Here is a 14,331-nt window from a genome sequence, read left to right on the forward strand (position 1 = left end):
TTATTTGTTCATCTATTTCCTCAGCTATAAAAAAGGAATCTTAATTCACATGCCCTTAAGGTCTCCTTAAATGATATGTTTCTTGGGATACAACTCCAGTGGTTGTGATGACAATTCCCAGACTGCTGAAGGGCCTAGGACCTAGGGCAGGCCTGGGGAGGACTGTTGGATGTAAACATGGTTCTGTTTACATGGATCCTTTCCAGCCAGCCCACATGAAGGCAAATCTCTCCTTTCCTCCCCGCCCCACCCCAGACCACAAGGCCACCCGATCAATTTCTAAAGCAACAAGGCAAGTGAGGCCGATAATATTTTCTTTCCCTTGGGAGGACTTTCAAGGCAAGTAACTTGTCCTTGTTAGATTTGTTTTGGAGAATCGTAGCTGGCATTGCTCAGTGTGACCAAATGAAATACTGAAAGGAGAAAGCCTGTCAGAGAGGACTCCCTTGGGGAGGAGTGACAAGACAGAAGGGAGAGGAAATGTGGCCAGAGAAGAGAGAGGGGGGAGAAGAGAGGAAAGGAGAGAAATGACTTGTTTAAAAGAGGAAGAGTGGGGAGAAAGGGAAAGAAGGAGGGGTGAGGTATCCCCAGGAGAGAAGAAAAATAAAGAGGCTGAAAGAGAAGGGGGACCCAGGAGGGTGGTAGAGGGGCCGGGGAAGGGGAGCACAGTATCCCCACTCCCCGTGTGTGAGCTTTGCTTCTGCAGGCGGCCCAGGTGAGCAGGTCATCCTTTGTGGATCTTAACGCACTTTGAATATTCTGGGAAAATCTGACTTATTTTTAGTTTGAAATCCCACGGTTGATTTTACGTATCAGCTTTCCTTCAGTCATGGAATCTAAGTGTTCCATGCGTGCACGAAGGGATGACTTGCAGGAAATGCGCCGTGTGGGGTCGGACACGGGGTCTAGCCAGCAAGAGCCGAGATGGACCTCCCTTTGTTCCTACATGAGGTGAACCTTAACCATGGAACTCATTTCAAACCTCCCTTTCCCACAGTGGAGCCCTTACTTCAAGTATAACCTCTGAAGAAAGCCCTTTAGTGGCTGAGCAGGCATGGGATTTAGAATCAGACAGACCTGGGTTCACAGCCTGGCCCTTCCTGCTACGAGCTGTGTGATCTCAGACAAGTTATTTGACTTCTCTGGGTTTGTTTTCTCATCTGTGAAATGGTTAGAATGAAGCCTACCTCAGAGGGTAAATATCAAATAAGCCAAAATGCATAAAGAACACAGCACGATGGGTTCTAATTTGAATAATAGTATTCAAATTGTGTTAATTACAATAATGTTAATCATTTATGAACCTAAATTTTCTCATATGTTTCTGTTGGAATACTTCTTTTCTAAGAGTTTTTTCCCGCTCTCTTTCTCTCTCTCTCGTTTTGTCTAGAACGGTAAAAATTTGGAACCATCCATGGCCCCTCAACCCAACGTATGAGCTTTTATTTTGAGTGTTTCAAAGACTGATGGAGAAGGGAGCAGCCATGAAGGTCTGGCCTTTGGTATTTCTCTTCCATCCAGCCTCTCTGAATGGAAGTTGTGACTGTTTGCAATGAATACAGCTTGTTTGCTAACTAAGTACCTATGAAATTAAATGCACATAGATGCTATTAGTAAGCATCTATACTTAAGACAGTTGAATTGCTCCAATCAGTACAATAGTTAGGTTTTTTTTTTCCTGGCCGTGCAACAGTAATCATTCTATCTATCTAGAGGGAAGCTCCCCAGGATTTTTCACTCCTGAAAGAGTCTAGAAGAGTGTTGCTTTGAGTTGATACCCTGTAGATAAGTGACGTATTCTGGGAGACTCTGACACATCAGCTGTGGAGGTCCCAGGAGATGGGAGGACATACCATCCTTGAAGATGCTCAGGTTCATTCTCTGGCAAGTTAAAACAGGGAAGCTCCTTCTTTTCCTCAAATGTAGGGATTTCATTACCCTTGAACTGCCAGAAGCTTGTGACCTGGGTTCAAATCAAGAGGACAGATAAAAAGAGACAGGTCTCTTAGCTTTTTGGGAGCAGTTACTGGCAATCCAGGGCCTTCTTAATGTCAACTAGAAGGCCTGAACTAGAAATGTCCTCTGCAGGGGTACGTTCTAGAGGGTTTGAAATGCCGGTAGGTAGGGGAGTCAGTGGGGAAAAATGTGACCAGGAGAAGGAGGAACAGAGGTAGAAGGAAGCTGGGCTGGAGGCTGAGTAAGGCAGAAGGTACCCAGGGCCCACCTTCATCCTCAGATTCCCCTCCTCAATGAGCAAATGGGCATTTCCTCTAATTCATGCCCTACCCAAGATTTAGAACCTAGGAGAGGATGTGAAGACAGAGCCCCCAGAGCAAGAGCTTGAAGTCACTTTGAAATTGTAGACATTCTGACCGGCTCATGGTGAGAGAGGGAGCTTGTGCTCTGGATCCAAATGTTCAGCCTCGTGATACAGACTCCAGAGGTATTCCACCAAAGCCTCAGCCTTCCCTGGGGACAGAGCCTTAGCCGTGGTCACTAACACACACACAGAGCTAAGAATGGGGGCAGCCACCTCCAGCACAGGCTTTCTTTAATGTTAGTAGTATCCTTGCTTATGTCTAATGTCTGGTCTCCTTGCAAGTTATTTTTATTTGTTGTTATTATTTGTTCTTGACTGTTAACTATTAGCAGTAACAAATAAAGTGTCTTTAATAGATGGTGTCCTCCCTTGTGTTTGGGACTCTGGGTGATGCACATAGCAGTTAAGTTTCACTTTCAATAGCAGACATGACACATGGTAAACCGAATTGATTAACATCTGCTCATTAGGGGCTGTTGGATTACCCAAGGTAATTTTCTTTTGTCATGGAATAGACATTTTTGGCTGCTTCCCCAGGCGTATCCCACAACCCTTCCATTTTGAAGCAACCAAGCATTTTGGGTGGGATTGATCCGACCCCTAGCTCCAAATGTAGGCCTTGGTTGGCCCAAGCCAATCAGTGGAATCCCATGCCGGCTTGCCAGTGATTGACTTAGCAAGCATATGGCACAAGTGGATATGATTAGAATAAATCTCAGATGTTGGTAGGAGGCTTGGAGGAGGAGAAACTCGTTCTGGAGAGCGAGGTTGAGGATGTGAGGCGTCGAACTGCTTCAGTTTTGCTGAGCTGACACATAGAGGAGGGCAAAGCTGAGAGAACCATGGAAGAATGGAGCTGGTGCTCTGATCAGACCATCCCTGAAGGCTCTGGACTTTACTATTAGGACAGTTTGAGTAGTTGCTTCTGTTTTTGCAGGTGGAAGCATCCTCACTGATACAGCTTGTGATTACTCTTGTGTTCTCAAGGCTAGCTGGTGAACATAATAAAAGAAACTCGTATGACCTATTAATGCCCACAGTAAAAATATTAGTCAGCAATCAATAGGTTAACAGAATTAATGAAGACATAACTTAAAATTGGCTGACCACTGTAACTTGACATCACAGTCTCTAGTTCTGACCTGCATGTTACCTCCTTTACGTTTGAAGATGATTCTGGATTTAGTGCTAAAAGTAGGCTATTTGAACCTCTTTTCTTTCTTTTTTTTTTTTTAAAAATTATTTATTTATTTGGTTGCACCGGGTCTTAGTTGCAGCAGGTGGGCTCCTTAGTTGCGGCTCACTAGCTCCTTAGTTGTGGCATGCAAAGTTTTAGTTGCAGCATGCCTGTGGGATCTAGTTCCCTGACCAGGGATCGAACCCGGGCCCCCTGCACTGGGAGCACAGTGTCTTATCCACTGCGCCTCCAGGGAAGTCCCTGAACCTCTTTTCTAAAGAGTCCCACCTCTCTCATGGCCCTCTGCACTACACCATGTCAGTTTCCATCACTTCTCAAAGGTCCTGGGCCATACAGAACTCTGGGCTTCATGGACCAGAGTACATCCATTCTTGGGTGAATTTCATTGCTATTGTTTGAATAAAAATAATGCTCCAAATATGTATATATGTAATATTTATGAAAATGGCTTTTGCCTCCAAAGTTGCTTTTGATCTTACATAATAGGACGTGTAATTCATTTGCTTCCGCTCACTGGGACCTTTGCAAAGGTTTTCTAACTGACTGTCCTGCAACTTCGCAGGGCTGTCAGAATGAACTTTCTAAGATGTGAATCTGATCATGATACGCCCTTGCGTAAGGCTTTCAGGGGTTCTCCACTGAGAGAATCAAGTTCAGAGATTCAAGCCAGACTCTTTGTGGCTCAAGTGCTCCAGAGTTGCCTCTCCTCCCCCGTCCCCACTCCCACTACCCCCGCAGTGCTCTAACACTGGCATACCTGCTGTTCCCTAAACATGGCACCTCCTCCTACCACCATTTTTTTGGAATTTATTTTACTTTTTTTATACAGCAGGTTCTTATTAGTTATCTATTTTATACTACCTCCATGTTTCTGCCTGTGCTGTGCCCTGCACTTGAAATGCCCCTTTCCTTCAACTGCCTAATAAACACCTCCAACTGTCTAGATCAGCTAAAACACCATCTCTTCTGACCAGCTTTTTCGAATCCTCCCCTTCTCCACACAGCCCTCTCAAGCAGAAGTATCGCCTCACTCATGTCAGCCGGGTCCTGGAACTCATTTCCCTGGTAAAGAGGTCCTGCATGGTAAGTCTGTGTTTCCTTCTCACCCAGCACAATGCCTGGCATAGAATATTAAATAGTTATGAAACAGTATAAAGCGGGACTCTTCCAGCTCAATCTTGAATGTTCATTATCTTGATGGTGGTGAAGGTTACCACGGTTATAGCAAAACTTAAATTACAGACTTTACATATGTACAGTTTATTGTATATATACCTCAATTGAGCTGTTTTTTTTTAAAGTGGAGTGTGGACACTCCCGCGGGAGCCTCTCTGACCTTGAGGGAGGCATCCTCTAATCACTGCCCTCAGACAGCACAGGAGCACATACGTGTCATTCTGCTGATCTCTGCTTCAGCCTGAATGCTCTCTGAGGTCAACGTTGGGTAAAACCAGCTGGGGATGGACCATTGCCCCGACGGCAGCAGGTCTCGGCTGTACACTGGAGTCACTTGAGAAGATTTAAAAATCACTGATGCCTGGGTCCCATCCCAGAGCGCTTCATTGGTCTAGAGCATCCGGCTGGGTTAAGCTCCGCAAGTGCTTCGAATGCGCAGGGGAGTTTGAGAATCACTACTCTCGACCAGCGGCTTGGCTCCTTGAGGTCAAGCCCCAGATCACATCATTTCCCATTCCTTCCCCAGAGATTCTAGAAACCAGGAATCTATTATGCATAAGAAGCTTCAGTGGTCTCTGAGCTTCCTTATGGAGGAGGAGGTCAGTCGTCCAGGTGGCATCAACACCAAAGGGGCAATTTTACCCCTGAACTACCCACCACCCTCTTCCTTCTTCCTAGCCGCTGGGCAAATTCTGCAGCCAGTAGGTGGTGCTGTCTCCTATGGCTTGCAAAAACCCAACTTCCAGTGGGACAGTTGTTTTAAAAGCCTTGTTGGAAATCATTCACTTTTAATGCAACAATTCTAAATAATTCCCCCTTGACTTTTTCTTGGTCTCTTCATTCCTTGCTCTTGTGCCAGGGAAACATGAATGTTATCAGTTCACTCTTGTTGCACATTTGCATAATTTTTACTGGATCATTAGAATCATACATTGTTTCTTTCCAGTGGCCCTATAATAACTTAAGAATTGAAGTAATGTTAATGTCATCTTAATGATGCATAAAATTTGGTACAATTATTCAGATAATCAATGTTTTATTTAATGGCTTTCCAAAATAAAAAAGAAGATAAATCAATTTGCATTGAAAAATTCATCATTTTAAGTTTAAAAAAAAATGCCACCAGTGGGAGATTTCTAAGATCATCAGCTTTTATGAGGTGATCAAGGTCTGGCTGGATTTTTTAGAGAATGAGGTTGGGAAGAGCCCTGGGGCACAGTATGGGGAGCTTTTCTTCAAGCTCCAGGTTGTGACATGTGTGCACTTTTATTCAAAGACAAAGCTTGGAGCAAACCACAAAGGCTTCATTATTCCTGCTGGCTCAGGAACATTTTCTGAGCCCACAATCAGAACATGTGGTCTAATAAAAGAATTCTCTCCTGCTTCCAGATGACAGCCAGTTTGAAAAAACAATAATAATAGTAGTTAATATATTATGGAGTATTTAATATAGGCCAGGCACAATTCTTCCTTTCATTCTCACAATAATTGTGAGGTAATACTATTATTACCTTTGTTCAATAGTTGGGGAAATAGAGGCAAGAAACTTGCCCAAAGTTTTATGGGTAGTAATTAGCACAGCCCTCTGTCATTTAATGCCAAAATATTAACGTATGTAGGATATTTCAATGGTTCGTAGAGACTATGAGACATATATTTGAAACCGAGAGTGTCCTATATTTACTAGGCCTGGTGCCAGATCTTCCTGGAGCGTATAGGTTAATGGGCCTTTATTACCCAAAATGAAAAATTCTGTCCTTACGTCATTGTTCAGATTTCAGAACATATTCTCTCCATTAAAGTAATTCATCTAAAATCATCTGCAAAATGCCTGCTGTGCATTACCGATGGCCCCAGCTGTGGCTGTGGCTTCCCTCTCTGTTTGGGTGCGGGGCCTTCAGTTTCTCTCTAATGAAAAGTCTCTCCATTCTCTCTCTGCCCAGCTGTGGTATCCTGCCCATATGTGGTGACAGAGGAATCCTTGAGGCTTCTTTCCTTATGCTAGAAACAATAACCTCCTGACAGGGTCCAAGGCCCCGCTGGGTTGACACTGGACACCTCCAACCCCCACCCCTGCTTAGTACCACCTTTATCAGCCAGTCCTTCTCTGCTCCTGAGCTTCTGGAGAAAAACCCTCTGTCTTATTTCTCTGGTATGTAGAAGGTTCTCAACAAAACAAGAAAGAATGAAGGCCCTATTTCAGTGAAGTAACATCCTCGAGCAAGGAATATCCTGGACTATGGAAGCAAAGAATAGAATTAGGGCAAAACAAGAGAAGGCTCCAGATTATAATAGGGTCGATTGTCCAAATGTCTATTTGTAATGTCACTTTTGAGGTATTTTGTTTTTAAGCTTAGTCCATAACAGAAAGCCTCTCTTAGCCAGCCCTAACCAACCAGCGTTACCATTTTCTTGAGAGGAATTAACTTATACAATACCCTCTAAGTTGTACGTAATTCTTATTCCATAATAGAATGTCTATCATTTTACACTAATCTTTTAAAATTTTCTATTGGTATTATTCTAAGTCTCAAGCTTAAAACAAGACACACACCCCAGCAGGGTCAACACAAATAGACATTTGGACGGTGGACTGCATTATAGTCCGGAGACATCTGTCCTTGTTCCTGGGTGCTCCTCATGAGCCCTCTGCTCTCCTCTACGTGGTGATCCAGGCTCCTTCCTGCTACAGCTTCCTCATTTTGAACATGTTTCTCAAGGTCATACTGCACTCATCTACATCAATCTACCGGAAAGGGAAAAGCACGGAGGATCACGCAAGACAGATTTTATGGGTCAGGTCTGGTGTTAACACCTCTCATCTTTTTCCACATCACATTGGCTTAGAACTTAGCCACATAACTACACCCAACACACCCAGGGAGACAGAGGAATATAAGGGAGCTCCATGTCCAGGAAGACCAGGAAATGGGTGCTTTGGGAACAGCTATCCCGTCTCTGGTCCTCTCCCTCCCTCTACCTTACAACATTTTGTCACCCTTCAAGATTCTGCATAAATATCACAATTCCATCCCTAACCTAGAGCAGTATCTAGCACAGAGTATACACTCAATAAATATTTGTTTAAAATATGAGGCATTCCACAAATACTTTCTTTTAAATTTATTTTATATTTACAATGTTGGGTTAGTTTCTGCTGTACAGCAAACTGATTCAGTTATACATATACATATATATTCTTTTTCATATTCCTTTCCATCATGGTTTGTTACAGGATATTGAATATATTAATAGTTCCCTATGCTATACAGTAGGACTTTGTTGTTTATCCCACAGATACTTAAGTGCCTACTCTCTTAATTCTCAATTAAGTCAGAGAGTCAGTTGTGCCATAAGCAAGTAATTTCAAATTCAACTCATCTGATAGAGGAAGGACCAAGCCCTTTGAGAACATGGAGGAAAACGTTCTATGAACATCAGTTCTGGAAGGCTTGAGCTGGGTATGGAAAGGGGAGTCAAGTTTACTAGCTGGAAAGAGCAGGAACATGACCATCTATGGAGAAGAGACACGATGTGCAAAGGTGAGAATGTGTTTGTGAGGATGCGTGTTGGGGCCAGGCTCTGAAGGGCCTTGTGTGTTGCATGGTCATCTGGTTCCTGGTGTGCTGATCTTTCAGTTATACCAACTGTGTGCCCTACCTGCTTTTTCTGAAGAGAAGGCTGAACAGCTATACCTAATAAGGCATTCACTCAGGTTCTGCCTTCTTGTGTGGAGACAGTTGCAATGCCCTCCCTGGCCCCTTTGGAAGAAGGGAGCCCAGCTATCTCAAGTTATACTTTGCAGGTATCCTGCTTTGGGTCTGGCTTGGCTTTGTCCTTCAGCTACACTTGGAAAACACGATTTGGGTGCCGTAGTCTGGGGAGTCACAGATCTCCACAGCTAACTACACTTCAGCCTACTGACCTAAGGGTAAAAGGCCCTGCGTTTGCTGTTAATTGTGGTTTGGGGATGAATGTTACAAGGGTAGCTATAAAGCATGGGGCTCCATGTAATGAAAGGTCCACTGTGCCCCTGGATGGCCACCCTGTATAACATAACATGACTTAGAAGAATAGTGGGTCAAAGCTGTTACCCTAAGAAATCAGGTGGGTACCCAATTTAGGAAGTACAAGGCAGATTCAATAAATAATTATTAAATGCCTACTGTGTGCCAGGTATTTTCAGATGTATTTGCTAATTTAACCTGCATGTAAATATTTTCTGAAATGATCACAAATAAGACCAATTATGAGAAAACATTGCACTTTCGAAAATATTAAGATATATTTCTTTTAAGTACACTCGAATTAAGACTATGTCATAGTCATAGTGAAGATCAGAGTTCCATTCAAAATGAGGCAGCTGTGATAGAACAGAAAGAACTGTGGACCTTGGAGTCAGGAGCTCTTGGCTCTATCACTTATCCCTTCTCTAAGCCCCAGCGTCCAAATGGGGAGAATGAGGTATGTTTTACAGCATTGATTTGTACTGTAAATACCTGATTGAACTATAAATACTTGGCTGGACTCCATTCTCTCTGAGTGTGGGGACTTTTTGAACTGTGCTTGTCTTTGTGAGGAACCCGGAAACTATACTCCTAGAGTTATATTACAAAATATGATGGCTTCTAAGCTGGGGAGGGGCCTACACCTGAGCAACGAGGCTCTTAGCTCCTGCACCTGAGCTGACTGCTATGCTAGACTGAGAGCAGAACTCCCATGAGATGAACTCAATGCTGCCAGGCTGGCCAGCTGTGGTTCCTCCCTACATTGTCCTGACTTTTAAAGCCAAGTGTGGCCTCTAGAAGGCTTGTGTCTGAATACTGAGTTGACCCTCGGAGGAACCTCTGGTGGGTATTGCAGGCATCGTGTTTTATTGTATCGTCTCTGAAATGTTGGAGCAGATAGTGGCCTATCTCCAGTGAGGCTGGGGAAGTGGAAACTACCAAAGAAGGAACTTAGGTTACATGGAATGAAGAACTCGCTGTGATTGATGATTAAACAATCAGAGTAGATTAGCCAGGGAGCTGATGGGGGCTCCTTGGGACATCCCTTAAAGAGGTGAAATGGTCATTTTCAGAGTCTACTCTCGAGACAGGCCCTCACAATCTTCCCACATAGTGAATGTGTTCAACTAAGTCCTGTATCCTATTAAAGGGCAGTAGTTTTTTGAAGGACAATTTTTAGTTGGTAGAACAGGTTATGTAAACCAGAGCCTGCTGCCAAGTGCCAAACGCATTTGAGTTCACAAGCAGTAATTATAGAGCCAGCTCTGGCATGGACCAGATCCTTTGCTTTCCAGCTGAGCAAACTGAGGTCCAGAGAGGGGCAGGTAATTGCATGGCTGCTCAGCTAGTTGATAGCACTGAGGCCCGGAACTGAATTCTTCTGAGTCCAGATTTATAGTTTTTCTCTACTAGCAATTAAATATGAAGAGCTATAGTCTACAAAAGGTGCAGTAGCCCCTGTACACAGGCCGAAGTTGGGTCCCGGGCTGGAGGCTTTTTGCGGGCCTGTTGGCCCTTGACTTCTGCAGACCTGGTCCTTCAGCAAGCTGCTCAGCTTCCACCCCCCCATCACACCCCCAAACCTGGCCCCCAGAAAGGGGTAAGGGTCAGAAGCTTGTCCTACCTTTTGAAAAGCTGTTGAATTTCTAGCTCCAGCATTGTCTGAAGGACCACTGATAGAGCTAAGAAAAGGCAGAAGAGAAAGGCAAGATGAAAGTGGGGGGTGACACGGAGGGGATTGTAGGTGAAAAGGAGGATTATAAAAAAGTGGTACTCAAGTGGCCGAGGGCAGAATGCTAGCTCAGCCTCCAAGAGCATTCCCAAGTTCCCGCCGCTTCCTTCTGCTCTTCAGATATCATCCTTGCCAACGTCTATGGTGTTCACTTCCCTCTATCCCATCACGCTCCCCTCATTCTGTGGCATTTCTTCCCAGGCCACATCTGCATGGACCATACCTGTTCTGTGCTCCTTCCCCATTCCCTACTCACTCGTTTCCTGGTGTTTACGCTAGAAGTCTCTAGATATGATTAAAAAGGGGTATGTGTGTGTGAGTGTGTCTGTGTACTTGTCTTCATTCATTGTACTTTTTAGTTAAATAACTGGAAAAGCATCTGTGCCCTTTAGGTGGTGTAAGATAACTTCTAGGAAAAGAGAAACAAATTGTAATGGTTTTGCCAGAGTGGAAAAGGGGCATTTAGAGGAAGACTCTAGCAGTCTCCTCTGGGTCTAAGCTCTACAGGCAATTTTAAAGAAAAGTTTTCTAAAAAGGAAAAAAAAAAAAGGAAAACATATGCCAAAATTCATTGAAAAATATCACAACTTTTACTGTAATTTTATTAATGGACACTGTTTTAAAATATTTCAGTTCATGAAAGCTGGAAAACATATATTCCCTCCAGAATATATAATCTTAAAAATATTTTCAAAACTAACCTTTGAAAATTGGTTACAGAAAGATATAATAATTCATAAGCGTTTTCAAAATTGATAATTCTATGAGTAGAGAGGTTGAAAGCACATGACTTATTTATCGAGGGTGTGCTAGCTGCTCCATAAATAAGGTTAAAATGTTTGTATGTGCTTCTTAGCTTCAGAGAAATGGTACATTTCTATGACTTACATTTGTACATTAAAAGCAACAACAAAGAGAAACACCTTTCCTCATTGTTGAAAATTTCCATCAAGACTTGTTTTGTATTCTGTCTCTCAATATGAAATTCCACCCGTCTCAGCTGTCGCATGACCACGATGTCCCCAAAATAAACCCCAAAGTAAACAAACAAAAATTGCTGAGAGATCTACTATATGCCAGTTAACATAATAGGCTATTTTCACCAAAATGGAACCCGCTGTGCTCACCATGGCCTGTCATCTGCCCATCTCCTGTGTTCATCCATTATGTGGATGGTGCCTTTAGGTCTGTCCTTGGCCGTCCTGTACGGGCTGCAAACTCTGAGGGCTGTCATGGGGAGTATTTTTTCTTAACCAACACCACGTCACATAGGGGGAGAAAAACCTATAAAGAACATTTTCCTATAAAAAAGAATATAATTTTATATTTTTAAAATAAAAAGTTAGGGAGTTCCCTGGTGGCCCAGTGGTTAGGATTCCGGGCTTTCACTGCCGTGGCCCAGGTTCAATCCCAGTCAAAGACTGAGATCCAAAAAAAAAAAAAAAAAAAAAGACTGAGATCCCACAAGCTGTGCAGTGTGGCCAAAAAAAAAAAAAGTGAAAATTAACATTAAAGAAAATTGTATAGATGTTTCATAGCCCTATCAATTGCTGCAAAAGAATTTTATAATATTCCGTCATCAGGGTCATTCATTTCCGGCACTGTGACAAACCCCAGGCATGACTATTAAAAGCAGAGTACATTAAGCATATTCCCTAAACTAAGGTGAATACTGTAGGGTTGTTGTCTTTTCCTCCTCCACCTTTTTCCCCTGCATATTACATCGCAACTATGTATCAGTAAAAGACTCTTGACCTGGATTATAGATCGAATTGCACAGTACGACTACTCGTCGTGCGAGTGAATTAGCATGTAAATCTGAATTATGAAATAGCAAAGTTTTAACTAATCCGATTTCATGTTCTTTGAAATCATGGTAAAATACACCTAACACAAAAGTTACCGTTTTAATAATTTTTAAGTGTACAGGTCAGTGGCATTAAGTATTCTCACAGTGTTGTGCAAACATCACCATGATCCATTTTCAGAACTTTTCCATTATCCCAAACTGAAACTCTGTACCCATTAACTAATAACCTCCTGTTTGCCCCTCTGTCCAGCCCCTGGTAACCTCTTTGATCCTTTCTGACTCTATTAATTTGCTTATACAGAGAATCATACAGTATTTGTTCTTCTGTGTCTTGCTTATTTCACTTAGCATAATGTTTTCAGGGTTCATATGTGTTGTGTAACATGTGTCAGTATTTAATTCCTTTTTAAGACTGGATAATATTCCATTGTATGTACATACTGCATTTTATTTATCCATTCATCTGTTGATGGATATTCGAGTTATTTCCACCTTTTGGTGACTGGGAATAATGCCACTATGAATGTGGGTGTATAACCATCTGTTTGAGGCCCTGCTTTCAATTCTTTTGGGAGTTGGGAGATGGAGTTTGTGGATCATATGGTAATGCTATATTTAACTTTTTGAGGAATTAATCTTATTTTAAAACTAATAAGAAACATAAAATTCCTCTGGGTTATCTGTGTTCAAACCTTGAGATGCAAACTCAGTGCAACCGGCAGCCTCCTCTGGGCCCAGAAGCTCAGCAATGATCAGAAATGGGATGCTGTGGAGGCAGCCACAAAGGGAACTGTGCCAGTGGCTGTGGGAAGCACCGATGGAGGCCATCAGTGCACGCTGACTTTGCCAGTCAGAGGAAGTCAAAGCATTTAAGAGGCACTTCCACTCTCCAGCTTAGTACAAAGAATGAAGGATGACGGGACAAGAAAAAGCCACAAACCAGAAAACAAAAGCTTGGGAGGAATTAGAAGAGCCGTCTATCCTCTCCAGCCTAGTTCCGAGATAATGGAATGTGGAAGAATGTTGTCATCACTTGGGCTTCAGCTGTTTATGGCAGGTCTGGGCAGGTTGGAAACCGCCAGGTGGGACAGGAGGAGGGCAGATTGGGTTGCAGCACTTTCCAGGTGCAGTCCAGGTAAACAGGGGTGTGTGTTGGGTCTGAACAGTAAAGCGCCATGTTGGGCTGGGGAAGGTGATGCACAGATCAGACAACACAAGGCCTAAACTTAGAGGATGCTTGATAAATGCAAGATTTGTTTGTCCTTATCAATGCAATATTTACCCAGTTTCTGCAACTTAACTTTCCTTGCATCTAATCCATCCATCACATCCCTACCAGAAAAGTCTTAAAATCACCACTTGGCACTGACACCTCCCAGTTCAAACTCTTTCACCGGCTGCCCATTAGTTATAATCATTGCCTCTCAAGCTTGGATAAAAGTAGCCGCAAGGCCATTCTGCTAAGGCAGAAAGACCCAAGATAAACCTGGGGCAGGCCCTGCAGCACAAAGTTTACTGGAAAATGTTTAGGGACAAGCATAACTCTTCCATCAGAATAAACGTGGGGAATATTTAGAGTACGATGACACTTCCATGGAGTTTAAGCATAAAACACTGTCCTTCAAGTGGAATTTGGAGCTTGGCCTCTATGCACACGATGCCACAAGGAGAAGTTTATTTTCTCTGGCAGTAGGGCACCACCCTGGTAGAGTGTAGGGTGGGAGTGCACAGTTAAACTCCGGCTCCCTAATCTGGGCAGTTAGAACTAATTGCCCACTCAGAGCCATCTTGCCAACTGGTTCCTGATGTGCAAAGTTCAGATCACTTTTCTCTTTACTGCTTACTGCTTCTGTTTTTAGTCGAAGCATTCTGAACTTTTGGACAATGCATCCAGCTCTGTCACTTCTCCTGGCAAGTTAACCCCTTTGTGCCTCAGTTTTCTCATCTGGATAACAGTAGGGTTGTGGGGAGGATTTTGTGAATTAACAAGGTAAGTATTTACATTTCAGTTCCTGGCTAGCTGTGTGCTTTCTGTACTGTACGTGTTAGGCATCCTACTATTATTTCCTTCTATTGGTACATGAAGGC

This window comes from Phocoena phocoena, chromosome 4 (assembly GCF_963924675.1).
Source record: "Phocoena phocoena chromosome 4, mPhoPho1.1, whole genome shotgun sequence".
NCBI classification, from domain to species: domain Eukaryota; kingdom Metazoa; phylum Chordata; class Mammalia; order Artiodactyla; family Phocoenidae; genus Phocoena; species Phocoena phocoena.